Below are 12,791 nucleotides of genomic sequence, written 5' to 3' on the forward strand. Positions count from 1 at the left end.
CAGTGTGCGATTTGGCTCGGCTCCATCCACTGTGACACATTATTATACTCCCAACCCTCCTCCTCCTCCTCCCTCCTTTCACCTCCTCAGATGCTTTTCCTGCCTCCTTCATACATGTTACGCCGATTCGCTTTACACGGGCCGCGTCGTCGTGCGGGTGCAAGCGGTGTGTGTAAGTGTGTGTGTGTGTGTGTGTGGGGCATTGTGTGAGCGTGTGCCAGTTGTTTGCGTGCCTCTCCGCGTGCAGCAGGAAATTCAAAAACTAGGCCATATCGACCACCCAGGGGTTTGAAAGCTCAGGGGGTACCAAAGCAACACGGTTTAAATAAGGGGGGGGGGGGCATTTCAAACGCGGTGAAGAGGGGGAAAAGACAACACATATGCACATTCTCGCACGGGCACGCGCGTCGAGGCGGAGCCCCTCCCGCCTGATGAACCCCTGGCTCATATTGTGTTCAAAGCGTAACATCAAGCACTTAATCACACACATCTGATAAATCTCACCGCGCCCGATAAACATCCATGCCTCATTTATACGGCGCCCGCGCAGCCGCTCCGGCGGCCGGCCGTTCTCCCAGATTAGGGCCTCTCCTGCCGACAGCCCCAGAGTGATGAGCTGCAGACCTTGTCACTATCGATCCAGTTCAGAGTGTAATGGTTATGAATGGCATCAGCTGGAACTGCACCCCCCCAGAAAACGCGGTTCAACTCGCCCTTTGACCGAAGCAGCGGCTGCACGGGTCCACGTGGAGCGTTTTAGGGGTGTGAGCGAGCTTTGATGCTCAGGATGATCTCCGTTCATTCTCCAGACCTGCGTTCAAAGCTTACATGGGGGCAAAAAGCTAAATAGATTGTGAAAACCTCTAAGTAGTGCTTAGTACAAGAGGGTGAAGTAGAGTGTGTGTGATTTAAGAGTTTCTCTTTTAAGATGCCTGGGAATATCAATACCTCCATTAATATTAGTCTGTATCCTCCTCTGTCACTGCAGGTCATCACCTCCCAACTCTGTCTCCATTTAAACAATGATTGTGTCATTTCGCTGTTGACCTTTCGACCTCCAGCTCTGACGCAGCAGAAAAAAAAGCGGAGGCCCGGCGGGACCTCTCGGCGTTCGGGTGACTCGCCCCGTTGAACGCCGGCGCTTTAAGAGCATATTTATGAGAGGCTCCCGCCGCCGACGGAGGGACGGCAGCCAGCGAGCAGGCGGCGGCGGCTGCAGGACAGTGAGCTCCACGCTGCTTACAGTAGACACACACACACACACACACACACACACACACACACACACACACACACACACACACACACACACACACACACACACACACACACGTTATGAACTTGATGATTAACATATTAAAACAGGGGTGTCCAAACGATTTTCACGAAGGGCCGTGTGCGATAAACTACACAACACGGTTGCGCTCAGTGGGAACAATGACATTGCGCCTTGACCTGCAGGTCCAGAGTCAGTTTGAAGGTTGAGAGGCGAAGGACATCACAGATTTGGGTTCATAATCTGCTTTTGTTCGACTTCATCTCACTCTCTGGTAGAAAAACCGTGGAAGCGGTGAGAAAATCCTGTCTTGAGAGAAGTGATCACAGGCATTTCTCCTTCTTATCGGTGAGATCGGCCTTCGGAAACGCAGATCCGATTCCGTCGGGAAGCAAAACTGAGGCTCAGACAATCAACAATCAAGCGATCAACTAAAAACGCGAGGTCTCCCAACCACAGGGAATCGCTCAGCTCCTTAAGAGGAAGTAAAAATAAAAGCCCTGAATGGTGGAGCAGGTCATTCTGTGTTAGTGCTCGTGCTCGCAAGATATTTACCGTTTCACAACAGTGTTCGTCACTGCTCAGAGTGCTCCTCGGTGGACGATGCAGTGCATTTTAACTGCCTCCTGCAGCTTGCAGCTTATATTATATATAATATAAATATTATATATGTTAATTTTATTTTTAACCTACAAGATTGCCTGAATATAATTGGCACAGGGCTATGCCCCTTTTCCAACAGTTTTTCTTGTTATTTCTCACAGCTGCACTTGTGTCCCCTGTAGCTGAATTTGAGAAGAAGTAAAGTAACAGGTGTAATGTAACACAATACTGGGACGTTCTGACGTCCATTAGCAGTTAAATCAGAGGCGCGTTACCTTCAGGGTCCCGTCATGCCTCATGATGCCACGACTTAGTGGGACGCTTGAAACGACTTCCTCCGTGTTAATATTATTAGCTTCCACTGTGCTTTTGTGCAAGCGTCCGTGATGAAAAGTGTCGGTTGCACGAAGCCCACGCGGCGCTAACAACATGACGTGGGCCGCGCTGCTTTTCCACCTTTCTCAGCTCACCCAATTGGACCAAATTAAAGTACAACAGCCACTAATTTCACCAGACCAGGCAAAGGAGTCTGAAAGGCTGCGCTTGCGAACCCCTGCTGAAACACAGGGCCGTTAAAAAGTATTTGAACCCCTTCTGATTTCTTCTGTTAGTGTGTTTCACATTATCCTGTTCCACATTTTCAAACTAATTCCACATCAGGAGGGCGCTGAGTGCCTTTACCCAGTGCGCTAACTACTTTGTGGAAGTCAGCCATTCAACAAGTCCTCCGCCCTAAATGAACAAGTTGTTTTCGTCCGTTCAGTCTCCCATTTGGTTTATTTATGCAATAGTGGCAGATCAGTGTGAATGCACCAGTGTGAATGCACCAGTGTGAATGCACCAGTGTGAATGCACCAGTGTGAATGCACCAGTGTTCATGAACAGCGCATCCCGACTCCTGCATCGCATGCTCACGGTCACATGTCACTTCAGCGCCAGAGCTGGTGCTGCCCCTGAACGCGTGTGATGCTCTTTCAGCCATTACCTCAGTCAAACCTCTACATCTGCCATGTTGTATAAAACACAATGCCGCCTGCCAGCCCGCTGCCAAAAAGGCAAAAATAAAACATAAACCTTACTGCTAAAACACAGGGAGCGCTTTCGGAGAAAATGAATCATTTCCTCTCCAAGGACGCAAGCGAACAAAGAGAAGGAGAGAGGAAGAAAAGAAGGAGCAGATGAGCAGTGGCTGCGGAGACGCCATGCTTTAATTCTCTAAGGGCCTGGGTTCCCAGTTCCCCCATGTTAATTGATATCCCCATTTAAGAGACGAGTAGGCACGGGGGAGAGCGGAGAAGTTACTGCAGGGCGGAAATGTAGAGTAGAAGGAAGGTGAGGAGCAAAAAGGATGGAGGATCTCAGGATGGAGAGAGGACGGGAGAGGAAGGAGAGGAAACAATGCACGCGACCCCCAAAAGGTGGAGAGGTGAATCAGTAAATGACTGAGCAACGTCAGACAGAGGACCACCGGATAGAGGGCGCCCATTGGCTGACAGCGCCGCTCTCACCTAGTTTGCGATGAGTCACAGATCGCGGCGCTGTTAATTACGCCGACGGCTGCAGGCGAAACTCCGGGATCGCGAGCAGCTGTCTGCGCATTTCCATATCACACAGGCTGCGCTCGAAAGGAGGCAGAGGGGGAGAGAGAGAGAGAGAGAGAGAGGCACAAAAGGCAGAGGGAGAAAAATAAAGAGGGGCTGGAAAAAGGGATTCAAATGAAAACGTGGGGCGAGAATGAAAGGTTAGAATCAGGACGAAATCAGAAGGTAGCAGGAGCGAGGTGCAGCGAAACAGTGACAGACCTGAAGTGATTAGAGGAAAGTGCAGTGATTATCACTTCATCTGCAGCAGTCGTGCAGTTTTACCTTCATTTTTGTGTTTGAGGTTTTCTCCAGTTCTCTTTTCAACCATATAAAAGTCACACAAAGTACTTTTGACTTTTTGATCCAAAAAAAAGTTTAAAATATATATAAGGCATCTTTTAGCTTTTAGCATCTTTGCAGAATCTGGCCCATCGTTTTCTCTGTCCTATTATCAAACCTCTCCATTTTGCCAATGCCAATAATTAGATTAGCTTCATGTGTTCATTTTTTTTCCCTCTGCATTCCTGAAACTGACAGCCTGGAGGCCAGCACTGACCAGAATAAGACTTGCTTTGATTTCAAAGACACAAACAAGGCGAGCCATTAGCATACAGCTGCCAACAGGCTAGCCTGCAGCTGCACTTAAAGCCTTTGCTTTCCGTCCAAAAATAAAGCAACACAACAAGGCAGCGGCACCGGCCTGCCACAGAAATACTGAATACAGTACAAGGACCACAGTAATGTATCACCGAGTCCATCCAGGTTAAATGCACAGCCGCTAAGATCAAATGCACAATATCAGGTTTGAGGAAAACCACTGTCTCATGGTAAATATATAATCACCATCATTATTTGATGTCAACTGGTTCGATTGATTTAGTGGTTTTGGAAAGCGTATGTATCATGAGTCATGCAACTGAGAGAGAAAGAGGTGAGAAAGAAGGTGAAGAACAACTAGACCGCACTCGTGTATGTCGCGTGTTTTAAAGGAGAGCCGTGAGTCTGCGACGCCGGGGGTCGAGATTCGCCGCGGGGAACAAATTTAATTGAGGCCATTTCCAGCTCCTGCCGAAACTCGAGGAGCGCTCCCCGGGAGCGCCTTAAAGCCCGGCGTTATGATCGGCTCTCATCGCAGACGGGCTCGCCGGTTCCTTTGGCCACGGCGTGCGCGGGGCGTGAGGGGAAGCCAGATGAGGTGGCCGCGTCAATCACAAAGGGCCCGTTCATGACAGGCAGGTGGCCGCGGCGGCGCCGGGGGGTCTCGGGGCGAGCCGGCCCTGTGAAGTGAACAGACACCGCACTCAGCTGGGCCGGAGAACAGGGCAAGTGTCAGCGCCGACATGGGTTTTCATCCATGCATTAGCAGGAGTTTTGGAAATGTGCGATCTGTCTATCGCAGAATAAAATCACTGGATGAACCAATCGAGAGCCCCCCCGGAGGGTTATGTGCTGGCGAGGAGACAGGAAAAAAGCCCCTAAATACAACAAGCGTCTGCAGGTATGTTCCAACAAACCATTAGCAGCATTGGTGGCCCCCGGCAAAGTGAGGCTAACGGACAGCTGCAGGAGCTACGACTACAGTATGAAGTCTGAGAGTCGGAGACAGCGGGCTTTAAAAACACAATACCACGCAGTAATTGATGCACCCAGGCAGGTGACATGGAACAGTCGCAAATAATCATATGATAGTGGAGCTCACACACATCTGCAGGAAACCCATGAAATGCGATGCAATAACCACTAATTGTTTTAAAATTAAATCGTCCGTGTTCCGGTAATTTGAAGTCCGGCGCGTCGACCTGTGAGCTTCAGAGTAATTGGTACGCGTATTCTCCAAATATCTGCGCCTGCCAGTCCGTTTCCCTTCCCTCCGTTCACGTTACAGACTAATTACCCGAAGCTTCAGCGCCGAACGCAGCAGCGCATTGATTTTCTCATCCCGCTCGCAAAGAGGAGAGTAAGCACATTTCCCAAACCGTTTCCTTGACACAGTTGTGCTCGATGTGATTATTAAGAGGTAACCATAGTGACGCTCAGTGTTACTGCTCTAAACATTTACAGTTTTATTACTGTATGACACTACTGCTCTTTTTCAGGACTAAAATACTGTTTAAGAAATTATGAAAATGTAAAATTTGTATAAAAGATAAATATTAAATATTATTTAAAATGGCATTTTAAAAAATTGTGTTATTATGTTGGAACTGGTGAAAAAAAACAACAACAAACAAGTAAATTGAATGGGAAGGAGAAATCATGAACACTTATTACCTTCCAGAGCTAGAAAGGCTCGTTAGTCCTGCTCCACTCACACGTCGTCTGGGTTTTTTGTCGTATGTTACTTTGGTTTTGTGTATTCTCGTTCCTTCTGTTCCGCTTTGTTTCTCAACTCTTTGAACCCAGCGCTACAAACGATATGCAAACACAGTCTATGAACCACAATCGGGACGTGCTTGTTCCTACAGATGTTATGGTTTTGTGCTCACTTTGCCTTGTTGTTCGTGATGACCAGCGACACTCAGCAGAAGCCGAGGTTTTGATGCGGCTCTGCACAGCTCACGCCGGTTCCACATCCTCCGGCGGGACCGCTGAAGGTAATGCAGTGGACACGTACCAGAACCCGAACCCGCGGCGCTGTTCAGGACCAGGGAAAGAGCAACGCCGCACCTGTACAGCAATTACATTTTAACATGTCTCCATTTATTAATATTAAATAAATATAACATATCCAATGTACGTTACGGAGGCCCTTAGCTGCTGAAGTCGTGTCCACCCAGGTGTAGTGACTGCTGCATAAGCTGCATTTATTTCACATTAAGACACGTATAAATAACATGTTTCTATATGAACAGAATATAGACATAAACACATAAATGGCCTTTAAGTCGAGCAATGAAATGAGGCCATTCCACTGATCTCAGAGAAGTCTTCACTTTGGGAAGATGCCCACATCTTGGTACGTGTCCAACGGCATGATGCGGAACTACAGCTACAGCTTCAGTAACAGCCCAAAGTACAGATGACATCGATTTCATTACAAGTGCACAGTGAGATAATGACTAACGTGACTCGTGGGTGATTAATGGAGTTTAGATATGAGGCTCTTACAACTTTATTAATGTAAGAAACACCAACTACACGTGTTTTTCATCCCACCCTTCTCTTTTTTTCCTCCCCTCTCTCCAGTAGGATGGACAGAATACAAATCATTAATTAATTCCTTGCTTCATACGTATCGGTTCATCTTTGGACAGCACTTCAACATGATGCTTAATATTCCTTCAAATCAGACCCAAAAGGAGTCGTCTCCAGCCAAGTCCTTTTAATATACTCACTCATTAAAGCTCTCAACCAAAATAAAAATGGGATGTGAATTTAGTTCTACAGGCTTATTTGTCTCCTGAGAACAATGTCGTTAGAGCCAACCAGTGCAGACTGTTCACCCATTTTGCATTGACACAGTCCCTTAAGATCATGTCGAAGGATCAGCTGTTCCCATGCAAACAAGACTTCACTTACATGTATGTGAACAGAGGGAAGCTGAACATTAACAGGCACTGTGTGAATAAATGTATGGATTTCATCTATCACAAATACTCACGCGATGAAGGCTGAAACAACGTTATAACATGCATCTTGGTTTGAGACCAGGGAAGCCAAAGTGTAAATGGTGCAAGACTGATTTGTAAAAACAGCGACCTGTGACTCTCTGCTGTAGGGTCAGTCTTTAATGGGCACTTAACACCGCCGGTCTTACCTTTTAGCAGCATCCAGAACTCCCATTATATCACATTTCAGGTTTGGCATTTGTAAAGTTTGTGCAAGAACAGGAGAAAAGCGCTTTGGTAACCAAACTTTAAATGAGCAACACAACATTCACTATAATTTACTAAACACTCATTGCAGCTTAATGGATGAACAAAACCTTTGAGGCTTTGATTAAGATAACTTTCTCTTTTTAGGCCTCGCTGGTCACAGTGATAGAGGATAGTTTTACAGCCATTTTGAGATGGAGGAAAATGTGGAACAAGCACACGGTAATAACAAATGCAGGGGCTCAGTGTGTAGAGATTAATGCCCCTGTACGTGCGGGAATGAGTGATCACAATTTAAGGAACGCAATTAATCAGCGCAACAAGGGCTATTGAAATAATGAAATTGATGAAACTACTGTTAATCATTCCTCTGTCCTCGCTGACATGGCTGGTGGAATAACAAGCCAGCGGTAAACCTCCGGAACGGGAAAATAATATTAAGGAACACACAGGACGAGCATAGTCAATACACACAGTGCCGAGGAACATTAGCAGCACAATGAGGCAAACGAGCTCGATTCACGGCTCCCAACAGAAACTTGGTTAGACAAGAAAAATACATTAAAACGACATGTTGTCAGTGAAGGCAGTCAGATTTTAACACAAGACTGATCAGAGACACAACCGCCTTTTACGTACAATTATATGGTATCGTCAACACGATGGCAACATCGCTTCACTTCAGCAGGTGACAAGTGAGCGTTCAACATCATTGACATGAAGGTCACTTGTGATGTAGGTACAGTAGATAAACAGGCCACTGGGATTACTGGGAGTTCAGTCTGTCAGTGGAAGTGTCCCATTACCAATGAGAACCTCATTATCACTCACCAGAGACATTTTCCCTGACGAACCACCACCGGCCCCTTCAGTCCTGGTTTCCAGCGGGGCATGGTTGGGCACATTTGTCACGGTTAGCCGTGCACAGTGCTGCTGAAGTCAGAACATCAATTATTGAGTTAAACACGCTTGATGTCGTTTCGCCTCCACTGGTTGAAGCGAGAGATTGACATGTGGGCGGAGCGTACTGTACATCAATAAGCTGTTCAATTAACACTGAGCAACCTTTTACACAACTATTCATTTCGTGGGCGTGGATATGAAATGTCTGACATGTTCCACTTCGACGTTTGAAGCCTTTGGAGCCACAATACAAACATTATATAAGCTCCTGTTAAAGGACCATAGCTGCTGGTGTGAACCTATATCATCTCGAGCCCTATCAGTTTTCAGTTTTGATGAACTGCAAGGCTCTTACTTCAAATGATGGATTACACATGTCCAAGGTGGCTTCTCTGCTGTCAAGGGTTTATGAAATCATTTTAGATCTACAGACTAAAATCTTAATTTCACCGAGCAATAACCAAGGCAGTTTGTGATGCATCTAATTATAGATAGAATATTATCACACGGATTACCAGATAAAAAAAAAACTGAAGAAAACACCCTAACTATGAAATAGGTCATTAAACAATGGCTAAAATAAACGGCCGGCAGGGGAGAGGAGTCCAAGAGCAGCCTCTGCATATCAAAGTCATAAATTTTGCATGTCCAGCACGCACGCGCGCGTGCGCGCGCACACACACACACACACACACACACACACACACACACACACACACACACACACACACACACACACACACACACACACACACACACTTCAGATTAACTGACATCTCCCTGAGATTAATGTGCATTTACTGCATTTCTTATTGCAATAGAAATATGATAGGCATGTAGCTTTCATGAGCAGAACACAGAAAAACACTTATTGTACATATTTGCAACAAAAACTTCTGGACAACTATTGGTGGATGTGATTATAATTAAAAGTATTTTCTAAACACGATCAAAAGATTAAGAGCCCTCGTAGTTTACTGCCTAATCGACGATACAGTACAGTACAAACTTCGGTGTGACATTTTTTCCCCCCTTGAGCTTTGGCTGGAGCTGGAGATGAGGCATATAGCACAGGACAGCATATACAGTAGCTATTTATGAAACAGAGCCTGGTCCTGAATAGAAAGTGGAAGAATCGGCTGCATTGAGGCTCCAGTTGTAATGAAGTTTCCCCAAAGTTAGCTGAGCTAGCCGAGGTTCCAGTAACTTTACAGTACATAAGGCCCAGCTTACCTATACAGAAGGTCTGTAGACTCTCAATCGATCAAAGAGTTATGTAAATGGACTGTGTGCCTGGTTTCCTCTTTGGACAGTTTGGGATTTCAAGCCATCAAGAGCAAACAGCTGGGAGGCAATGCAGAAGCAGTGCAGTTCAAATGTAACAGGTAGCAAAGCCACAGGTGCAAATAACGAGAGGGAACCAATCAGAGAGAAGAAATGCAGTGAGACGATAATCTGTGATGAAAACAGGAAGCTGGAATCCCAAAACAGGAAGTAAGGGCAGGATCACTCAAGATAGAAGGTTGAGGCATGTGTAAAACATTAATCAGCCAAAAAGCAGGAAGATGGAGGAATAAACCTCCATCAAGGCTTATGTTGCTATTATGGATCTGTCAGATATCTAGACTGTACTATCTGAGACATCTGTGAAGACGTTAATTAATTTAATACTGTTCTAAAAGCTATTTAGCCTGATAGGTCAAGATAAGGAATCAAGGTTTTTATTCATTCAAGAGCCACAAAGAACAAACAAAAGCAAAGCTGGATGTAACTGATATAAGACTAATATGTGTGCGATGAATATGCCACACAGATGGGCTCTTTTGAGTAGCGGCACTGTACAGCTGCCATTAAATCCTTTACTAGTTCAACAGGCTCACATTGCCAACAGCAAAGAGGAACTAAAATTATATTTTCACTGCTATTTCGAAGGAAACAGGCGATATGAGAACGAATATGCTTCTAAAAAATGTTCTTTCCTCCACTGAATATTTGCCTGTTCAGGACTTTCTACATCTACTGTTTGATGGCACAAACTTCACAAACAGAGACTGTTTTGTGAATTATGATAAGCATAAAAGCTTTAATGCTGTTTTTTTTACACGGACAATGACAAATAACTAATTCAAAAGCAAATTTGTGTTGTTTAAAGCCATTTGAGTTAAGTTGTTTGAACATGCTACATTTTTAAAAAGTAAAAGCAACTAAATCGTAATCCTACAAATACAGTACGTGTTAGTGTTTTAGTTGGCCTGCTCCAAAATTTGAAGAAACAAAAATAAGCTAATAAAATGCACACATTTGTAGATGTTTGCTCGCTGAGAATGTTTTGTGTAATTGCCAAGAAGGGGAAACAAGTAAACACACACATGCTGAGTGGGAAGAATGAGAAAGCCTCTCTCCTGTGGGCAGTATGTTCTACTATTTTCATCATTATTAGAATCTTGTTGTTTACACCTACGTTGTCTTCAGAAGCCACCACTAATTTATGGCAAAGATGAGTTACAGTTTATTAAAAACTCACTGTGCTCAAGTCAAAAGGTCGCCGCAGCAGAAACTTTACAGTGGAACCCCTGTAGAAATGGTGCGTCGTCATGGTCGGCCATGTTTTTGGCTTCTACCTGTAAATGACAAACATGGTGACATCATCCGGTAGAAGCTCCTGTTAATGCATTCTGTTTCACCTGTACAGTAGAACTCACTGGCACTGATAGAAGGAGTTAGATTCACGCAGGTGCGGTGACGTTTCCTCGTTATGCTAATTAGGCTAATTTCTTGCTAGCGCTTCTCGCAAATGCTAATCACTTGAACCGTTTTGTCAGAGTAGGTCTTGATATGTAAACTCAGATGTCAGAGGACTAGGACGCCTAATAATCACAAGCTATTCACTCACATGACTGCAGTTTATTCATGTGTATTTTATTTCTACTTCCTATATCTTGAAAAACAGCAACGGTACAAAATATCTGCCACCAATAGCCATTTAATTAACATGTAACCCAAGTCTGATGCTAATTAATATTGCGTAATATTCTGCATGCCGACGCTTTCATGCACGCAATGAAAACACGCAAAGGCCCTGAAGGCAATTAAAGCTGCAGATTGTCTCCAAGGCTCGCAGATGAAGACCCCCCTCTTTGCTCCACTTACTGTCTCATTGGGATGTTGGGATGTAGGCAGAGGTGGGAGGACCCCGCACGAAGCAAAGCAGAGTAGGCAACAGCGAAGCCGTACTGGGTGGGCTGCGCGTAATGCTTCAGGAAACTTTCTGAGTGGGAGAAAAGTTGCGCTGTTGCCTGAAGAGATGCTCATTTCAGCAGCCATTAAAACGTTCCTCAGGTTCTGTGATCTTTAGATTCAGAGGGCTCCTGGAGGGGATGGAACCGGAGAACTCGACAGTCAGGGACCCCAGAGGCAACACAACAACCAGTGCAATTATATGGATCCCATTAGATGAGGACGTGTAACACTCCTTACTAATCATTGTAACTATTAGCATATTACAAAGACGTCTCAGAGCTGTTTTAATATCACGTGCTTCGTTTAGAATTTATGTTTTAAATAACGTGGTATTAAAAAGCAATAAATAGAAACATAATTATATTTTGAATGGGTCCCTGAGTAGAGTAACACACAAACTAACTACTGGCATCATATCATAATCTAAGCAACATGCAACAGCAATAATAATATTAATAATAAAGGAATCCAGCAGTTTGAATGTGGTTATTTTACCTTCTCATCATCACAGCCCACAGTTCCAGAGCCGCTGGATGAAGGTGACTTTGTGCTCCGTTATTCTCGGTGTGTGCTCATGAATACTTCACTGTGGTTAGTCCATGCAGGTTCAGGTACTGCCACACAGGTTCTCGGCACTCAGAAAGTGCATTTCAAAATAAGAGATGTTACTGGGGCAGAAAGCAAAGGAGGATCCTTTTATTTTTTTATGATCTTGTCACTTTGCTCAGTAGAAAACAAACAGACGTGAACCGGGTTATGCGTCTTTCTTCTATTTTACACCATTTGCGAGGAGTCTTGGGGAGGAGGAGGGAAGGGAACGCGTTCCACCTGTCTGACAACGTGCGTCTCTCATTGTTGCTTTACTTCCATGTTTGCTCCTTTGCGTCGCTGTGTTTTCCCACCCTCCCGAGCATAAAGGCAGAAGAACCCCTTTCAAGTTTACACCTAGTCTCTCATATCTGATATTATTTAAATATTACTTTATTTAAAATGTAATGCTAGACACGCTTTTGTGTATTTCACTAAGTTTCACGTGTGACATGCCTTTGATTTGCCGAGCTTGACAGCTAACTGCTTTACTTTTCATATGGAAGGGATCCATTAGGGACACTAGTAACGCACGCGCACGCACACACACACACACACACACACACACACACACACACACACACACACACACACACACACACACACACTCTGGTGCCAGTGCTGCACAAAAGTGAAATCTGTGGGGAGGAGAGAAAGTGACTGATTGCCCAATTTTTTTATCAGAGGAATTTGAGAGAGAGAGAGAGAGAGAGAGAGAGAGAGAGAGAGAGAGCAACAGAAGACGTGAGAACTGTCATCTGTCTTGTGCTGCTGACGGGATAT

At 45.0% G+C, this 12,791-nt stretch overlaps 1 long non-coding RNA gene across 1 annotated transcript; it reads right to left on the reverse strand.

The window, feature by feature from the left end:
• Window positions 1-2,397: 2,397 nt before the first annotated feature.
• Window positions 2,398-12,547, reverse strand: LOC114861728 (uncharacterized). The gene is made up of 6 exons (XR_003786857.3): window positions 11,916-12,547; window positions 11,331-11,548; window positions 9,414-10,801; window positions 5,949-6,129; window positions 5,734-5,867; window positions 2,398-4,739 (listed from the first exon to the last, which is right to left on the reverse strand). It is a non-coding gene; the product is annotated as an uncharacterized LOC114861728 (long non-coding RNA).
• Between the last annotated feature and the right edge of the window lie 244 nt (window positions 12,548-12,791).

Source organism: Betta splendens, chromosome 1 (genome assembly GCF_900634795.4).
Source record: "Betta splendens chromosome 1, fBetSpl5.4, whole genome shotgun sequence".
In the NCBI taxonomy this organism is placed as follows: Eukaryota; Metazoa; Chordata; class Actinopteri; order Anabantiformes; family Osphronemidae; genus Betta; species Betta splendens.